This window comes from Nerophis ophidion, linkage group LG09 (genome assembly GCF_033978795.1).
Source record: "Nerophis ophidion isolate RoL-2023_Sa linkage group LG09, RoL_Noph_v1.0, whole genome shotgun sequence".
Taxonomy (NCBI): domain Eukaryota; kingdom Metazoa; phylum Chordata; class Actinopteri; order Syngnathiformes; family Syngnathidae; genus Nerophis; species Nerophis ophidion.
In genome coordinates, this window is record NC_084619.1 from 18,330,229 (window position 1) to 18,351,530 (window position 21,302).

Below are 21,302 nucleotides of genomic sequence, written 5' to 3' on the forward strand. Positions count from 1 at the left end.
TTTGAGACATTTGTGATTTAGGGCTATATAAATAAACATTGATTGATTGATTTTACTTTTCATAATTCGGTTATACTGTGAGTCGTTAACTTCAAGATCATTATAGTCAATAATTAGACAGAAACAAAAACAACATTAGAACAACATGGGGCGGCATAGCTCGGTTGGTCGAGTGGCCGTGCCAGCAACTCGGGGGTTGTAGGTTCGATTCCCGCTTCCGCCATCCTAGTCACTGCCGTTGTGTCCTTGGGCAAGACACTTTACCCACCTGCTCCCAGTGCCACCCACACTGGTTTAAATGTAACTTAGATATTGGGTTTCACTATGTAAAGCGCTTTGAGTCACTCGGGAAAAGCGCTTTATAAAAATATAATTAACCTAATTCAACATGGGGAATATTCTATAGAATTATTAAAAATGGGACCAAGATAGATTACTACCCTCAATACTTTTCAGACGGAAAAACGCAATAAATGACTAAATCAATCATTCAATGTTTATTTATACAGCCATAAATCACAAGCGTCTCAAAGGGCTGCACAAACCAAAACGACATCCTCGGTAGAGCCCACATACGGGCAAGGAAAAACTCACCCCAGTGGGACGTCGGTGACAGTGACTATGAGAAACCTTGGAGAAATTAAGGAAGTAGTTGAAAGCTTCAATAACTGCTTTGTAAATATTGAACCAAAATTGGAGTAAAGGATTCCAGATCGGTCCGTGTTCATTCTTTTTCCAATTCTGAAACAAAAATCAAAACATATAATTAGGGTCGTTTTTTCATTCTTATTATATATGGCAGATTTTAAAACAGACAAAAAGGGTTACATTTCAAAATTGGATTTTGTGGTGTTTTTCTTTTATAGAGTTTAATTTTTCCTGGTAAACACAAAAATCCCAAAAAATTTGCAAAAATTGGTGGTTATCTGTGTGATGACAAATTGAATCAAAAGCTGTATTTTAGCATTTGCTTTGCGTTTAGCATGTTTTTAGCATAACGGAAACATCTTTGTTTAGGACGAGTCCTAAAAAACAAGTTTTGGACCATTTTTTGGTAACACTTTAGAATTGGGAACATATTCTAAGTAACAACGACTTAATTTAGAGTTATTTGGTTAGGGATGGGGTTAGAGTTAGGGTTGTACTGGTTGTATAATAAGGCCATGCAGAATAAGGCATTAGTTAGTACTTAATAATGACTAATTAAGAGCCAATGTGTTACTAATTTGCATGTTAATAAGCAACTAATTAATGGATAGTATGTCACCCATATTAAAGTGTTACACATTTTTTCTATTTTCATTTCTGAAAAAAAAGTTGGACGACTATTTAATAACACTTTTTTATATATAGGACTCCTGCTGAAAAAAGATGTTACCGTTATGCTAAAAACATGAAAGCTAAAATACTGCTTCCGGTTCAATTTGTCATCACACAGATAACCACAAATTTTTGCAATTTTTTTTTTGCGTTTATCTGGAAAAAATCAAATCCATTAAAGCAAAACAGCACAAAATCCAATTTTATGGCAATATTTTAATGAAAATCAATCCTTTTTTGTTTGTTTTAAAATCTGCCGTGTAGAATAAAAAGCGAAAAATGGCCCTAACTTTATTTTTTGATTTGCGTTTCAGAATTGGAAATAAAATGAACGGAAGGTACACGGACCCAGACCCAGACCCAGTGTGGGTTGAGGACTTTAATGACACCATAGATCAGGGGTCACTAAAGCGGTGCCCGCGGGCACCAGGTAGCCCGTAAGGACCAGACGAGTAGCCCGCTGGCCTGTTCTAAAAATAGCTCAAATAGCAGCACTTACCAGTGAGCTGCCTCTATTTTTTTTTTAATTGTATTTGTTTACTAATAAGCTGGTCTCGCTTTGCTCTACATTTTTAATTCTAGGAGAGACAAAACTCAAATAGAATTTGAAAATCCAAGAAAATAATTTAAAGACTTGGTCTTCACTTGTTTAAATAAATTCATTTATTTTTTTACTTTGCTTCTTATAACTTTCGGAAAGACAATTTTAGAGAAAAAATACAACCTTAAAAATGATTTTAGGATTTCTAAAGATATATACCTTTTTACCTATTAATTTCCTTCTTCTTCTTTCCTGACAATTTAAATCAATGTTCAAGTTTTTTTTTTTATTATTGTAAAGAATAATAAATACATTTTAATTTAATTCTTCATTTTAGCTTCTGTTTTTTGACGAAGAATATTTGTGAAATATTTCTTCAAACTTATGATTAAAATTAAAAAAATTATTCTGGCAAATCTAGAAAATCTGTAGAATCAAATTTAAATCTTTTTTCAAAGTGGATTTTAACCTATTTAAAACACGTCATCAAAATTCTAAAATTAATCTTAATCAGGAAAAATTACTAATGATGTTCCATAAATAATTGTTTTAATTTTTTCAAAAAGATTCAAATTAGCTAGTTTTTCTCTTCATTTTTTTCGGTTGAATTTTGCATTTTAAAGAGTCGAAATTGAAGATAAACTATGTTTGAAAATTTCATTTTAATTTTTTTCATGTTTTCTCCTCTTTTAAACCGTTCAATTAAGTGTTTTTTTCATAATTTATTCTCTACAAAAAACCTTCCGTAAAAGGAAAAAAAATGTATGACGAATGACAGACAGAAACACTCTTTTTTTTTAAATATATATAAACTTATTTATTAAAGGTAAATTGAGCAAATTGGCTATTTCTGGCAATTTATTTACGTGTGTATCAAACTGGTAGCCCTTCGCATTAATCAGTACCAAGAAGTAGCTCTTGGTTTCAAAAAGGTTGGTGACCCCTGCCATAGACAGACATCCCAACTCAATGTTTTTCACGGACATGACACAAGTGGAAGTAGTTAAAATTATAGATAAATGCAAATCTGCCATATACGTATAGTAAAAATCTGCGTTTCAGAATCGGAAATAGAATGAAATGAACGTACACAGTCTCCATTTATTCTATTTTCAATTCCTAAATGCAAATCAAAAAACACATTTTGGACCATTTTTTGTATTTTTCTTTCTGAAACAAAAGTTGGACAACTACATAATGACACTTTCTTAAAACAACAATAGGACTCCTGCTGAACAAAGATGTTACCGTTATGCTAAAAAAAAATGCTAAACGCAAAGGAAAAGCTAAAATACCGCTTCTGGTTGAATTTGTTAACACACATAACCACGCATTTTTGTATTTTGGAGGAACATATATTAGATTTTTGTATTTATCTGGAAAAATAAAAATCCATAAAATGAAAACAGCACAAAATCCAATTTTATGGCAATATTTGAATGAAAATCAACCCTTTTTTGTTTGTTTGAAAATCTGCCATATTTAATAGAAATCAAAAAACGGCCCTAATTTACTTTTTTTATTTGCATTTCATAATTGCAAATAGAATGAACGAAAGGTAAACGGACCGCAATAGCAAACGATGTACACACTTATAAGACTGAAAACAAACACATTACTGTTTCTTTACTTTCACTATTTTCTAAATGTATTGAAAAACTATTTAATCCCAGATTGGAAAATCTTATTAACGATCATAGAACGCTTGCGCACAACCAATGGGGACACAGAGCTAATATTTCAACATCAATGGCCTTAATCAAAATAACTGAAGAGATTACCAATGCAATAGATGGTAAACAGTGTGCAGCTGCCGTGTTTATGGATCTAACAATAGCATTTGACACAAAGAATCGTGATATTTTAATTGAAAAAAACTACAACGATATGGCACCAGAGGGCTTGTTCTGAACTGAGTAAGAAGCTACTTAACAGACAGCAATGAATTGATTAACGTGGACTCCGACTTAAAGAAATTTAAAAACTTTTTCGGGTCTTACCATTTAGTGGTCAATTGTACGGAATATGTACTGTACTGTGCAATCTACTAATTAAAGTTTCGATCATTCAATCAATGTGAAGTTAGGCGTACATACATCTCCAACACTAAATATATATATATATATATATATATGTATGTATATATATGTATGTATATACACATTAGTGATTCCCAAAGCCCAAAAAAAGTCTGCGGGCTATAGAGCGTTTTCCGTTCGGGCTCCAGTACTCTGGAATGCCCTCCCGGTAACAGTTCGAGATGCCACCTCAGTAGAAGCATTTAAGTCTCACCTTAAAACTCATTTGTATACTCTAGCCTTTGAATAGACTCCCTTTTTAGACCAGTTGATCTGCCGTTTCTTTTCTTTTTCTTCTATGTCCCACTCTCCCTTGTGGAGGGGGTCCGGTCCGATCCGGTGGCCATGTACTGCTTGCCTGTGTATCGGCTGGGGACATCTCTGCGCTGCTGATCCGCCTCCGCTTGGGATGGTTTCCTGCTGGCTCCGCTGTGAACGGGACTCTCGCTGCTGTGTTGGATCCGCTTTGGACTGGACTCTCGCGACTGTGTTGGATCCATTATGGATTGAACTTTCACAGTATCATGTTAGACCCGCTCGACATCCATTGCTTTCCTCCTCTCCAAGGTTCTCATAGTCATCATTGTCACCGACGTCCCACTGGGTGTGAGTTTTCCCTGCCCTTATGTGGGCCTACCGAGGATGTCGTAGTGGTTTGTGCAGCCCTTTGAGACACTAGTGATTTAGGGCTGTATAAGTAAACATTGATTGATTGATTGATTGATAAATACATCCTGTGGTGCACCTCATAGATCAATACTTGGACCAAAGTTTTTCAATCTTTCTATACATGACATTTGTAAAGTTACAAAAGACTCTAAGTTTGTATTATTTGCGGAGAGCAGAACCGTCTTTTGTTCAAGAGAGAACCCACAGAAGCTAATACAATTGAAAAACTTATTCGGGTGTTACCATTTAGTGGTCAATTGTACGAAATATGTACTGTACTGTGAAATCTACAAATAAAAGTTTCAATCAATCAATCTAAATAATAACACAATAAATGAATTAATTTTAGGGATGGTTTGACTAAAACAGACTAGCCCCAAATCTTAGTTATATATGATATTCGATAACAGCAGAAGAGATGGTCCAACACAAATACAAATAGACAGAATAGACATTGAAAAAGTAAATGAAATTACATTTTTGAGTGTAATCATTGATGATAAAATTAAATGGAAATCTCATATAAAATATACAAATTAAGGTGGCAAGAAATACATCAATAATGAATAAAGCAAAATATGTATTGGACGAAAAATTGCTCCATATTCTCTACTGCTCTCTAGTAGTGTTACCATATCTGAGTTATTGTGTAGAAATAAGGAGAAACAACTATAAGAGTACGCTTCCTTCAACTGTGGTTACAAAAGAGGCCAGTTAGAATAATACATCATGTTGACAACATAAACCCTTGATTTATTGAATCAAAAATATAGAAATTCAACAATAGAGTGAATTTGCAAACAGCTAAAGTTATGCACAAAGCCAACTATAACCTGTAAACTACAACTAACAACAATACTTCTCAACAACGGACGAAAAATTGAACGTCAGACAAAAATGTAATTTAAAACAAATGCATGCACATACAACACTTAAGTCCTTTAGCCCAGTGGTTCTCAAATGGGGGTACGCGTACCCCTGGGGGTACTTGAAGGTATGCCAAGGGGTACGTGAGATTTTTTTTTAAACATTCTAAAAATAGTAACAGTTCAAAAATCCTTTATAAATATATTTTTGGAATAATACTTCAACACAATATGAATGTAAGTTCATAAACTGTGAAAAAAAAATGCAACAATGCAATATTCAGTGTTGACAGCTAGATTTTTTGTGGACATGTTCCATAAATATTGATGTTAAAGATTCCTTTTTTTGTGAAGAAATGTTGAGAATTAAGTTCATGAATCCAGATGGATCTTTATTAAAATACACAAATAGGGCACTTTAAGTTGATGATTACTTCTGTGTAGGAATCTTTATTTATAATTGAATCACTTGTTTAAGTTTTTAGTTATTTTAATATCTTTTTTTCCAAATAATTCAAGAAAGACAATTACAAATGAGCAATATTTTGCACTGTTATACAATTTAATAAATCAGAAACTAATAACATAGTGCTGTATTTTTCTTTTTTATCTCTTGTTTTCAACCAAAAATGCTTTGCTCTGATTAGGGGGTACTTGAATTAAAAAAAATGTTCACAGGGGGTACATCACTGAAAAAAGGTTGAGAACCACTGCTTTAGCCTATCAGTATGTGGAATTAAATTATTGAATTGAATAAGCAAATAAGTCGAACAATGTACTGACATGATTCAGTTCAAGACACTGTTCAAACTCAAAGTGTCTGCAAAGTACAAAGAAAAAAGAATCATGATAAACATTTTTGAAAATTAGATAATCTCATCTATCTCATTATGTGAAATACAATTTACTTTACTATTTGTTTGTTTTTTAGAATTGTATTATTCATGGGAGTTAATTGTGTACAAATTGAGAACAGGAGGGAATAAAAAAGTGTGAGTAATTGCTATGAAAGGGAAAAGGGGGTACGATTAAACAAGCTCTACTCCTTTTCAAACTTGTCGAAAAGGGAAACTGGAGATTGTGATGTATCATGTTGTTACACCTGTGTGCATGTTGGACATAATCTCAAACCATAAATCATATATGTTGCACATGTAAGTGAATTTGTCTTTACTATATAGTAATACAATAACAGTTCTAATAAAATAATGCCAGGGATTGTACTGACCACCAACAAGAAGTATTCACAAGATGAGTGAGGGAAAGCATCTTCCAGACATTGGACTCCAGGAACACATATTGTTAGTATGGATCACAAATACCATGTGACACTCACTTCACTCACAACAGCTGCTGAGAAGTCAGAAGAGACATCTAGTGGGCAACCAGTGCAGCCTAAATGAGCTAAACACAAATTGTGATTGAGTAAAGCCTTAATTAGAAATGTAATGTGTGTTCTTTTTGAAGCAACAGATACTTAAGATGGTTAGAGCAGTGGTTCTAAGCCTTTTTTCAGTGATGTACCCCCTGTGAACATCTTTTTAATTCAAGTACCCACTAATCAGAGCAAATCATTTTTGGTTGAAAAAAAAAAAGAGATATAGAAATAAAATACAGCACTATGTCATCAGTTTCTGATTTATTAAATTGTATAACAGTGCAAAATATTGCTCATTTGTAGTGGTCTTTCTTGAACTATTTGGAACAAAAGATATGAAAATAACTAAAAACTTGTTGAAAAATAAACAAGTGATTTAATTATAAATAAAGCTTTCTACACATAGAAGTAATCATCAACTTAAATTGCCCTCTTTGGGGATTGTAATAGAGATCCATCTGGATTCATGAACTTAATTTGAAACATTTCTTCACAAAATAAGAAATCCTTATCATCAATATTTATGAAACATGTCCACAAAAAATCTAGCTGTCAACACTGAATATTGCATTGTTGCATTTTTTTTTCAAAGTTTATGAACTTACATTCATATTTTGGTGAAGTATTATTCAATAAATATATTTATAAAGGATTTTTGAATTGTTGGGCTTCACGGTGGCAGAGAGGGTTAGTGCATCTGCCTTTCAATCCCAGGCTCGGTATCTTTCTGTGTGGAGTTTGCATGTCCTCCCCTCGAACGCATGGGTTCCCTCCGGGTACTCCGGCTTCCTCCCATTTCTAAAGACATGCACCTGGGGATAGGTTGATTGGCAACACTAAAAAAATTGGCCCTAGTGTGTGAATGTTGTTTGTCTGTCAGTGTTGGCCCTGCGATGAGGTGGCGACTTGTCCAGGGTGTACGCCGCCTTCCGCCCGATTGTAGCTGAGATAGGCGCCACAACCCCGCGACCCCAAAGGGAATAAGCGGTAGGAAATAGATGGATGGATTTTTGAATTGTTGTTATTTATAGAATTTTTTTTTTTTAAATCTCACGTACCCCTTGGCATACTTTCAAGTACCCCCAGGGGTAAGCATACCCCCATTTAAGAACCACTGGGTTAGAGATATACATTATCACCATTTTGCAAGTTGTGGGTGGGTATTGGCATCTCAAATGATTGATAGATAGTTTTGACTGTTGCATTTGCAGTCAAAATTTGTTTAAAAAGATAAATTGATTGATTGATTGATTGAAACTTTTATTAGTAGATTGCACAGTACAGTACATATTCCGTACAATTGACCCGAATTAGTTTTTCAACTTGTTTAAGTCGGGGTCCACATTAATCAATTCATGGTACAAATATATACTATCAGCATAATATAGTCATCACACAAGTTAATCATCAGAGTATATACATTGAATTATTTTACATTATTTACAATCCAAAAAATGTCCCTTTTTTATTTACTTAACTAGTTATTTACTTAACTAAATGCTGTAAACTAACTTTAAACACATTTCCCAATCACTAATAAAGTAAAATTGTGTCGAATTAACTCTAAGAGCAACCTTTTCACTAACATTTTAGCTCTTATGCTAAGGCATGGAAAAAAGTAAGCACTGTTAAGTTCATCCATCCATCCATTTCTACCGCTTTTCCCTTTTGGGGTCGAGAAGGGATGCTGCAGCCTACCTCAGCTGCATTCGGGCGGAAAGCGGGGTACACCTTGGACAAGTCGCCACCTCGTCGCAGCGACCACTTGAGTTGAGTTCATTTATTTGAAACATCTTGTACAATTATACAAAACTAGTACCAGACAATGTTACAATTCCGTGTACAACAACTGACGACAATTATCAAAAATGTATAAAATAAACTTCAGATATACTGTACAAAATGAAAGTGAAGATAAAATTTAATTTTAAGATTAAAAAAATATATCATCCTAAATTGCAGCGTTGGGCCGTCAGGGCCAGCAATGCCTTCCATGCTAGCCTGACATACCCAGAAATCATGATTTTAATCAAAGATAAAAGTATTTTTTTTAATTTAATTTCCCTTAACTTCTAAAAGTATTCGTATTCTCTTCATGTCATATTATGCTCCTTCCAGTGCTGTTGTTTTTAGTTTTAATTTGTATCCAATCAGCTTTCAGCTAGCTTATGTTGGCATGCTGTACCAAATCTGCCAGAGGTCTTTAGAATCAACAAAGCGGGCATTTATGTACTGTAAGTGAACAGGCACATACAGTTGATAGATAATAGCGATAGCCAATCAGATCACGAGTTGTTGACAGTAGCCTATCTAAGTAGCCTGATGTTAACGAGACTGTGATTGGATACTCACTTGTCATTCCAAAGTGATTATCCAATCACAAGTTCCAATTTAGCAGGAAGCAGGAAGTGTTGACCCACAAGGAAGGAGAACAAAACGAGGATTAGGTGGCAGATATATATTTGCAACGCCATTTTCAAGAAGGATATTTAAAGGAAAAACTACATCTTGTGACACGATGTCGGCGATGAAATAGGGAAATGCCCGCCACTTCCACTTGAATCAACCGACTACGAGCGACCACTGGCTTATACAGTGTCAAATGGGTCCTGCAAAAGGTGAGTTCAAATATTTTCTCTCTTTAATTTTTCACGTTTAAAATGTCTTTTGCAATTTTAATTTTGACAGTACCTCATAAGATATGTTTTAATTGCTGATGCGGGCTTATTGTACACTGTTGAGGTGATTCAATGGCCAGTAGTGCGTAAATGTGTTTCTGTGGAGTATTTCTCCGGCAATGGTCATGTGGTGACATAAATTATTTTGAGAGGTAATCATTGAAGTCGGACATCACTGAAGGCCTATGGGGGCCAACACGTGGCCCAAATATTGTAAAATAATGTAATTTTATCTGGTATGTGTTTTCTTTGTAAACATCCCATAATTATCCCGAGTAGATTATCTCCAACTTTCTCTCATCTGAAATAATTGTTGCGGTAGGGCTGGACAATAAATCAAATTTTGATTCTGACTTCTCACGATCATTAAAATATTGTAATTTAAAAAAAGGTTAAAGGACTGAGCACGTGCATGCAAATTCCTGAGCTTGTAAGGGTGAAACAGGAGAGAAGCGAATGAATGAAAAAAAAAATAGTTTGGGATCTAATCATGGTTGCAACTTTTTATTTGACACAGTGGTAATGCCTAACCAAAAATCACAAAACTCAACAATAAAAGTATGGCATACGATTTCTACATTCACGTGACCGTGGACGAAAGCGCAGACTTGGCCAATAAACAGAATCCGCTGTTAAACGCAGAATATCACAGAAATTGACATACATGTGAATGAAATGCTGTCTTTGTGAGAAGGAACATTTGTTTGGGGAAACTAAACTGAACATCTTGAAAAAAATACTAAACTACAAAGCTAAAGCTAGCAACAACAATCCATACACCCACAACACATCTCATCTGCTTGTGTTGTTGTGAACGACATCATCGATGTGAGATCAATGTACACTCTTTTTTTTTTTTGTTTCTAAACCGCCTCGGGTCATCTACACACTGCTCAGAACAGCAGCACACTTCCTCCCTTCACAATAACAGTGCTGTCTGAATGCGCTAACAACATAACGGTTTTAAAAAGTACCTTACACAAGCCTAATGTACTTAAAACGCTTATTGATACATTTACAAAATGATCATGCTTTGACTTGAAATACTGGTCAAAATTGTCCAAAAATGCATTGCACCAGTAAATGCGAGGATTTTTTTTTTTTTTAAATAAAATATTATTAATCACACAAAACGCACACACTCTGTGGAAAAATAAGTGCAAAAAAGTATAAAATGAAAAATGGCGACTTGTCCGGGTGTATCCCCACCTTCCGTCTGAATGCAGCTGTGATAGGCTCCAGCACCCCCCGCGACCCCGAAAGGGACAAGGCGTAGAAAATGGATGGATGGATGAAACAAAAAACTTAAATGTATTGTTTTGTTGATTGCTATTGTTATTTTAATTTATTGCTGTTACTATTATTGTTTTTTCAATTGTTGGTGTATGTGTTTCTAACGAATATCTGTTGTTCTTTTGAATTATTTTTCAAAGTTTAATTTTGTTAATGCAATTATTACTCAAGTTTTTGAATTAATGAATAACTGTGTTATTAATTGCGATTTCAATATCAATCCAAATAATTGTGATCATAAGCGTCCAGCCCTATTTTGTGGTAGAATAAAAACTACACAGGTTAAAGTTAATCTTATTGCAAATCAACTTTTCTGTAAAAATGTCCACACAAGCGCATTTCAACAATACAGGAAAAATAGCCTACAGAAAATACATCTGGAATATTGGAGGTATAAGACAATATAAATAAAACTAAAATACATATCAGCACAATATGAAGTGAATACAAAATTGTAGTACTCTGCACACCTAAACTGGGCTACTTAAAACAATGAACCAGAAATGCGCATTTTAAAAGAATTGGCTCATGTTGTTCGATTTTCAAACAGTGCGACTTTAATTGATTGACTGATTGAAACTTTTATTAGTACATTTCACAATACACTACATATTCCATTCAATTGACCACTAAATGGTAACACCCAAATAAGTTTTTCAACTTGTTTAAGTCGCGGTCCACATTAATCAATTCATGGACTCCAGTCCAGTCAGGTGGTACACATACTGTATGATGGCTGTGTGGGTAATTTGCTTTTAAATAGGGCTCAGAAATGCGATTTAGTTCTCGGTTTACTTAAAAAAGTAATTCAAAGGACTTAACTCATGGGTGTCAAACTCTGGCCCGCGGGCCAAATTTGGCCCGCCGTGTAATTTAATTTGGCCCTTGAGGCAATATCAAATTAACATTAGAGCTGGCCCGCCGGTATTATACAGGGGCGGTGTCGCTTTAACATCGCACTCACCGCTAATATACTTGCCAACCCTCCCGATTTTCCGGGAGACTCCTGAATTTTAGTGTCCCTCCCGAAAAACATTCTCCCAATTTCCACCCGGACAACAATATTGGGGGGGGTGCCTTAATGGCACTGCCTTTAGCGCCCTCTACAACCTGTCGTCACGTCCGCTTTTCCTCCATACAAACAGCGTGCCGGCCCAGTCACATGATATATGCGGCTTCTACACAGAGGTATGTGAATGCAAGGCATACTTAGTCAACAGCCATACAGGTCGCACTGAGGGTGGCCGTATAAAATTTTTTAACACTGTTACAAATATGCGCCACACTGTGAACCCACACCAAACAAGAATAACAAACAAATTTTGCGAGAACATCCGCACCGTAACACAACATAAACACAACAGAACAAATACCCAGAACCGCTTGCTGCAATAACTCTTCCGGGATGCTACAATATAAACCCCCGCTACCAACAAACCCCCACCCCTCCCCACCCCCATTTATTTTCAAATTTATTAGCCTGTGGAAAAAGGTAGTGTTGATATTTACCTCAGAAGGCTGCAAATAGAAAAGAGGCATTCATTTTTTTATTAAAATTGTATTTAATATGCCATTGTTTTTTGAAAGTTGATTTTGCACTATTAAGTTATATAAGCGTTGCTTGTTCCATATTCCGTGTTAAAGCAAATCAGTGTAGCAAACTGAGCAATAATTATTGATATTTTTTTATTATTATTATTATTTGAAACTCGATTTTGCATGTCACTATAAAGTTATGTAAGCCTTGCTTGTTCAATATTCAATGCAAAACGTGTTAGGGTCCCTATTAAAAGGTTAATTTGTTCAACCTTGGCCCGCGTCTTTATTCAGTTTAAAATTTTTGGCCCACTCTGTATTTGAGTTCGACACCACTGACTTAACTCGTTTGCGATCATCACATCTCTATTCACTTTACCCATTCACTTCCTGCCCAGTAGCACATAAGGCCTTCACACGCTGCATGAGATCAAAGGGATGCCATTCAGCTTGGTTATGAACGCCATCTGATACCATTCTTGGTGACATGTACCTGTAATTGTTTAGCTATTTGGTATTACTGTACATGACTATTTTGCCAAGCAGCCAGACCCTTTCTTATTCAAGGTCATGTGTTTCATCTCTGGTTCTGTGGCACACACACACACACACACACACACACACACACACACACACACACACACACACACACACACACACACACACACACACACACACACACACACACACACACACACACGCACTTACACAAACAAACCAAAGTCAAAACATATTTGTGGGTTTAACCAAATCAATCAAATATATTTAAAACCGACGTGAAATCACAAATGATTACAAACGTTCCAGAATAAACCAGATGATATACAGTATATGCAAAATGTGGTCACCTTTTATATTGTGCCTCTCTGCTGATGCACATTCCGAGGCTCAAGAGCACCACCATTAGGACAAAACACCATCTGTGAAAATAAACAGGCACAGAGATTTATTACTCATCGAGGTCTATGCAACATATATACATACAATTATCTCACATACACATAGTAAAAATCAACAATGCATGAGAGCATTTTCTTTTCTAATTAAAACAAAAACTAAACTGTCCCATACAGAAGTGGAAAACAATTATCCACAATGTGAAAACAGTATACACATTCGTAATCAGACTATTATAATTGACGAATATTAAAATTCCCAAATAGAGTACAGCGTATCTCATAAAATGTGCACAGTATGTTGTGAAAAGTTAAATATTGTAATTAGATTAGATTAGATTAGATAGTACTTTATTTATTCCGTCAGGAAAATTACAATTTTTAGCACAATCCCATTCAAGATCAGACAAACATTACAGGGAGACAGAACAGGATCGCTGACGGGTCTGCCGGCTTCCAGCGCCCCTTACAAAAAAAAGATGACATACAGGTAAACAAGGGGGGGTGGGGGGTACAAAAAAAAAAAAATAGAAGATTAAAATAAAATAAAAAATAAAAAATCGGTCTTAGCCTAGGCCCTGGAGTGGGGGTGCAGACTGAGGCCAAGGGGAAAAAAACTGAAAAAAACAACAACTCATAGCCATAGTACACATCCCTCTTACAAGTGTGTAAGAGGGAAACATCAAACATCAAAGAACACATAGTAATAATGTACTGGTCTTTAAGTTTAACCAGCAAATTAACGGCAAAGTACTTTAAGCGGCCTCTTATATGAACTAAACTGAATGTTCGCACAATATTTGTAATTATTTGAGATGCACATGTGTCAGAAAATGCACTGTAACTGTAACTTTTATTATTCGTCTTATCTTCTCAAACTTATTAACTGTTACTGACAATACAATATTTCACAAGCCAACCTGAGTTGCATTATACACTGTACAAGTTATTGCTTTGCATTAAAACATTGAGTTTTAACCTTCCTCTTGTGTTAGCTTTCTGTTACCATCTCTTATGTTAACGGGTCGGTTTTGACCCATGTTTTAAACCAGCTGTAAAATACACTAAAAACAATTATCTATCATCCAATTTGTTTCTCATCTCTTGGTTACCTTGTTAGGGTTCCTTATCCTTGAAAATATTGGTTTTATTATTTTTGGTTTGGGCCATTGGGCCTTATTTTGTCAGTATACCCCTCGATTTTTAAAAATGGTAAAACGCACCTCAAGAGAATCATATAAATAAAAAAAGGCTGTTGTGTTACCTAACTATTACTAAGGGGTATTAGAACACATCTCTTAAATAAATGTGTTTTGTTTATTTTTTCATTTTAAGAGTTTTAACTATTGTAACATCCATGGTGTTACGGGTAAATTTCGACCCATATATATTTACTTCAAGAAAAAGGCTAAAAAGTATTTTTTTCAGCAACAGAAATCCAACATCAAACAAACAACCAATCAAGCAAATGAAACCAAGAGAAATAGATTACTAGTTCCAAAACTAATAAAAAAACAAAATCAGAGCGGCAAAAAGTGACACTTTTAGTGTCCGTCTTTTGTTTGTTTTTGTACAGGATAACAAGGTAAAATGAGAATCCACTAAAGCTCACATGATTGGGAGAGGAGCTGGCTGTCAGCGTGTTCAGTTTTGGCTCTTATCATTGCTTTATCATCTTATTTTTATAACCGGGTCGAAACCGACCCTAACAACAACAAGGGCATAATTTCTACCAGAGCATTTTATAATTTAGTGAAAAAAATTAAAATGTTTTATTTTGTTGAAAAAGAGGTTCCTGACAAAGTCAAAAAGCTTTGATGCAAAAAAATAAATGTATGTGGTGTTTTTATGCATTTAAAAACTAAAACGGGTCGGTCCCGACCCTAACACAAGACGAAGGTTAAACTGTGGTATGTGTACCACTAGTGGTAAGCGGGCTCTATCTTATGGTATGCCAAATAATCACTTGATCAAAGTACAGTGTTTTGTTTCCTTATATTTAAAAACTGTGGTACTGTTCAAACTGTGCGTAATGTTACAGCGGCCAAAAATGTTAAGTATACTTGTTAAATAAACCCTCTGCCATGTTTTTATTGAATACTAGGGCCTACAACGCCACTGTAGTTTAATGTTGGTCAATTTGGTGATAATTGGAGAGCCACGTTTTTTTTCCCAAGGTGCTAACCTGCTTGGGGAAAAACGTTTGGCAATAGAATAATCTTTATAACATGCGCTGCACGCTTAGGTTTGAGTGACGTCAATTGAAATAATGTGAATAAATGTGCAAAATGGGCAGCACAGTGGAATAGTGTTGTAATGTGTGCCTTTCAGTCATACAAACAGGCAGTTTAAATTGTTTGTAGGTGTGAATGCTTGTTTGTCTGTATGTGTCTTCACTGTCTTGTGATTGACAGGCCATCAATCAGCTGGGATAGGCTCCAGCTCACACCTTACCCTAATGCGGGGGTCAGAAAATAGGGCGGCATGCGGCTCTTTAGCGCCGCCCTAGTGGCTCCCTGGACCTATATCAGAGATGTGGGAAAATGTTTTTGTTTTAATATATTTTCTGTAGGAAAACAAACATGACACAAACCTTGATAGTTGTTAGAAATCCTACTGTTTATGTTAAACAAGCTTCACTGAGGTGAGTATTTGGCAAGCACCGTTTTGTCCTCTTAATTTCAGCAATCCTTGAACTCATCGTAGTTTGTTTACATGTACAACTTTCTCCGATTCTGCCACAGAAAGACGTGCTTTGTGCCAGTCCTTCTTTGTCTCATTTTGTCCACCAAACGTTTTATGCCGTGCGTGAATTCACAAAGGTGAGCTTTGTTGATTTTATTGATTTGCTGGAGTGCTTATCAGGCATATTTGGTCAATCCATGACTGCAAGCTAATCGATACTGACATGCTATTTAAGCTAGCTGTATGTACATATTGCATCATTATGCCTCGTTTGTAGGTATATTTCAGCTCATTTAATTTCCTTATGTCATCTGTGCATTTAATTTCATGACACATTAACTGTATGTAATTTTGGCTGCATTTCTGTGTTCTTTGTGTGCCATATTGTTCCAGATCACAGCAAGGAGATCATCGATGACTTCAGGAGGCATCAGTCCAGCCACACTCCACTCTTCATCAACGTACTGCAGTGGAAATCGTAAGCAGCACCAAGTTCCTGGGGGTGCAGATATCATCGGGACTCCTCTTCCTCCTATCCAGGAAATCACACAAAGCCGCTTCCTGACCAGGGCTCACAAAATCTGTAGCGACTTCTCCCACCCCCACCAAGGACTGTTTTCACTGCTTCACTCTAGAAAGAGGTTCCGCAGCCTTCGAAGCAGAACCTCCAGGTTCTATAACAGCTTCTTCCCTCAGGCCATAAGAGTCATGGACGCATCATATTTGAACCATCACTCTCACCTCTTAGCAGGTGAAGGTGATGGGTCAAATGCAGAGGATAATCTCACCACCCCTCGCGTGTGTGTGTGTTTAAATTTATAATAATAATCCCCTCAATTCTCACCCCAAAAACAGATTAACTTGCCGGAATATAAAGACAATATAACAAACATCCATAAATGGGGATGCATATGCAAAAGTGCAATATATTCATTCATCTGTACAATAATCTATTTATCTTTATCTGCACCTTACTGCTTTTTTATACTGCACTACAGCAAGCTACTGCAACAAAAATGTTTTCTTATCTGTACTGTAATGTTCAAATTTGAATGACAAAAGGAAGTGTAAGTCTAGGTCAGGGGTAGGTAACCTATGGCTCTAGAGCCAGATGTGGCTCTTTTGATGACTGCATCTGGCTCTCAGATAAATCTTAGCTGACATTGCTTAACAGCATAAATGATTAATAATTCCGCTGGTAATCACAGTGTTAAAAATAATGTTCAAATTATAAAACAATCTCATGCATTTTAATTAGGGATGCACCGAAATGAAAATTTGTGGCCGAAGCCGAAGCCGAATAAAATTTAAACGCTTGGCCGAAGGCCGAATACCATCCATCCATCCATCCATTTTCTACCGCTTATTCCCTTTCGGGGTCGCGGGGGGCGCTGGCGCCTATCTCAGCTACAATCGGGCGGAAGGCCAAATACCGAATAATAAATGCAGTTTTTCACAACTTTTTTATATTGCATAAATAGCCTAGAATAAATTTTTAGACATGTTTTTCAAATAAAGTAAATTTTTATTGAATATTGACATTTTTTTAATATTCCAGTAGCTTTTGCGTTTAAAAAACAAAACAAAACAGTTTTTCATTTATATTAGGCCTTCAAACAAAACATGCATTCCCCCCCAAAAAATAAAGTGCATTAAAGTGGATAAACCCAGAACAAATGAATTATTGTCCTTTTGGCAAAAGTCTGCTTAGCCACAAAAAACAAAACAAAACAGTTTTTCATTTATATTAGGCCTTCAAACAAAACATGCATTCCAAAAAAAAAAATAAAGTGCATTAAAGTGGATAAACCCAGAACAAATGAATTATTGTCCTTTTGGCAAAAGTCTGCTTAGCCACAGTAGATAAGCTAATAATGTAAACAGAAGGCTCAAGTAAATCTCAATTAAGTGTGTGCTTATAACCTCTTACACTTATACAGGTAGCCTACACAACAGGCTAATAATGTAAACAGAGGCCCCACTAAATCTCAATAAGTGTGTGCTTGTAACCTCATACACTTATACAGGTACACAACATATCCCAACGTCACCGCGTCACTGCACGTTGGTTGATTGCATCACCGCGTCAAAAAATTGCGTTACACGCCACTATTCGGCCTTGTTTTTAACTCATTCCACCGAAGGCTGAATGTGGCTTTTTTTGCCATATTCGGCCGAATATATTCGGTTACCGATTAATCGGTGCATCCCTAATTTTAATCCAACCATTTGTTTTCTATTGCACCTGTTCAAGATGTTGCATTAATGGTAAGAAGTATTATATTTATTATTGGCTAACTTTAGATTTTATAATAACAATATTATTAAAAAGAATAAGAGACTTATTATACTCTAAACATTGTGGGCTTATTTAAAAATGCACGCATTTAATTGTATTCAGTGTTAAAAAATTATTATAAGGCTCTCACGGAAATACATTTTGAAATATTTGGCTTACATGGCTCTCTCAGCCAAAAAGCTTCCCGACCCCTGGTCTAAGTTTTTTGTTGTTTTGCAGCTCCACACCTATTTTCGTGTGTTTGAATGAAGTGATATATAAAAAAATGTATATATGTATGGATATGGGCAAAGTATGATGAACATTTTAGCTTCTACAACATTGTACACTATTATAACACTCATTAACAAAGAATCACACTGTCAATCAATACATATTTGGCTAGAATATTTGATGTGGTACCTCCGATGACCGTTGTGCTGTTGAGCAAGGCCTCTTACCTTCAACTGAGATATTCACTTTTTTTTTTTTAACTTGTAAGTTAATAGCAGACATTCTAAATCAGGGGTGTCCAAAGTGCGCCCCGGGGGCCATTTGTGGCCCGCAGCTGATCGTTTCCCGGCCCGCCACACATTCTGCAAAAATTGCAAAATTAATAGTATTGTAAAAAAAAAAAAAAAACATTTAAAAAAAGTCTAATGAGGTGAAATCTAATGAGAAAAAGTGGAAATGTAGACATAAAGCTGCCATGCATGCAGTTTTTTTCCCTTTTGTCTTTATTTTCTTTTTTTTCCATTGATCAAAAAAAAAGTACAAAAAAATCTGTTATAATGAATTATTACTTTAAAAATTATCCCTTTAAAATGTTATATGTTGAAAAAATATATGTTGTGTGTTTGCCATATAAAAACATCAAAGTTTTGACAAAATCGATAAAACAAACAAAATAATAGTTCAAACTTCAAATCGACAGATATATCGGAAGTTGATATTGAAATTTAAGTGTTAAAAGTAAAAAAACCCTAATAAAAATGCATCACTTTATGAGTGGGGAACCTTTCGGATCTCAAATATATTTAGTAGGATTTTATTTAACTTTTCACTGTGATTACTCAAAAATATTGAATAATTAAAATCACTGGTGGCCTGCATTATTGATCTTTGAGGGCTTTTGATGCTAAGGAACTCTCCTGAAAGAATCAATAAAGTACTATCTATCTATCTATCTATCTATCTATGTATCTATCTATCTATCTATCTATCTATCTAGCTATCTATCTATCCATCCATCCATCCGTCAATCCATCAGCTGCCGTCAACTTCCCTGAGACACTAGCGTCAAGACACCCAGCCGTGGACACACACCTCTGACTATCAGGTACTGTTAAACTCATTAAACACTAGCAACACAATAGAAAGATAAGGGATATCCCAGAATTATCCTAGAAAATGTGTCTTTAAACATCTGAATCCGTCCCAATGCAATCACGTTTTTTTTTTTACTTGTTTTTTTCATTTTAATTTTTTTGTAGTCCGTCGCTATCAATATCCTCAAACACAAATCTTTCATCCTCGCTCAAATTAATGGGGAAAATGTCGTTTTCTTGGTCCGAATAGCTCTTTTTGTTGGAGGCTCCCATTATAAACAATGTGAGGATGTGAGGAGGCCTCAACATGTGACGTCATCGTCTGCAACTTCCGGTAAAGGCAGGGCTTTTCTGTTAGCACCAAAAGTTGCGAACTTATTCGTCGATAAAAAAGCTTTTCCTGTACCGGAAGTAGCAGACGATGTGCGCCTGACGTCACGGGTTGTGGAGCTCCTCACATCCTCACATTGTTTACAATCATGGCCACCAGCAGCAAGAGCGATTCAGACCGATAAAGCAACGATTTCCCCATTAATTTGAGCGAAGATGAAAGATTTGTGGATGAGGAAAGTGAGAGTGAAGGACTAGAAGAAAATAAAGGAAAAAAAGACAGGGCAGAGGGAGCAATTCAGATGTTATTAGACACATTTACCAGGATAATTCTGGAAAATCCCTTATCTGCTTATTGTGTTACAAGTGTTTTAGTGAGATTATACTGTCGTACCTGAAAGTCGGAGGGGTGTGGCCAAGGGTGTGGTGGCCGCCAGTGTCTCTGAGGGGAAGCCACGTTTCTCGAAGAGGCGAAGCGAAGGCAGCTGGTCGGGCCGGGCTGAGCTTTCTTTTCCCCTCCTCCACGGTGGAAGTATTCCACGTTCAAGGTTGCCGCTCGGAGGAGGCAAGACAGTCCGCAGCTGCCTCTTTGACAGGTGCACGAGGAACGACGCAAGCTCCGCTCATGTCTACGGTAAGAGCCGACTTATTACCACAATGCCGGTTGTCATGTAGTCGGGATCCATGTTCGCTTGACCGCTCTGTTCCACAGTAAAGCTTCACCTTCGGGAATGTAAACAAGGAAACACTGGCTGTGTTTGTGTTACTAAAGGCAGCTGCATGACACCGCTTCCCACCTACATTTTTCTTCTTTGACATCTCCATTATTAATTGAACAAATTGCAAAATATTCAGCAACACAGATGTCCAGAATACTGTGTAATTATGCGATTAAAGCAGACTACTTATAGCTGGGATCCGGCTGGAAAAAAATGTCCGCTACAACCCGTGACATCACACGCACAACGGGATACTTCGCGTGAAATTTAAAATTGCAATTTAGTGACCTAAAAAGGCCATATTGGCATGTGTTGCGATGTTAAGATTTCCTCATTGATATATAAACTATCAGACTGCGTGGTCGGTAGTAGTGGGTTTCAGTAGGCCTTTAAGGTCCAAGCTTACATCACACTCAAATTTTTACTGCATATCTTTGGTAAGTGCCGGAGTGAAAAGAGGTTTTTAAAATAATTAGCGCATGCTTACTTTTACCGCATACCTTTGGTAAGCTAGTGAAAAGAGGTTTTAAATGAATTAGTGCCCCAGGGCAATTCAGGGAAATACGGTATTTTTTAACATTTTAGTGACTGAGACCCTCTATGCTCCCCGGGCCCTAAGGATAAAAAAAATCCATACATCTTGTTATGGTTTGAAAATGAAAAATATCAAAATGGCCCCCGCATGCTTACATTTTTCCGTGTGCGGC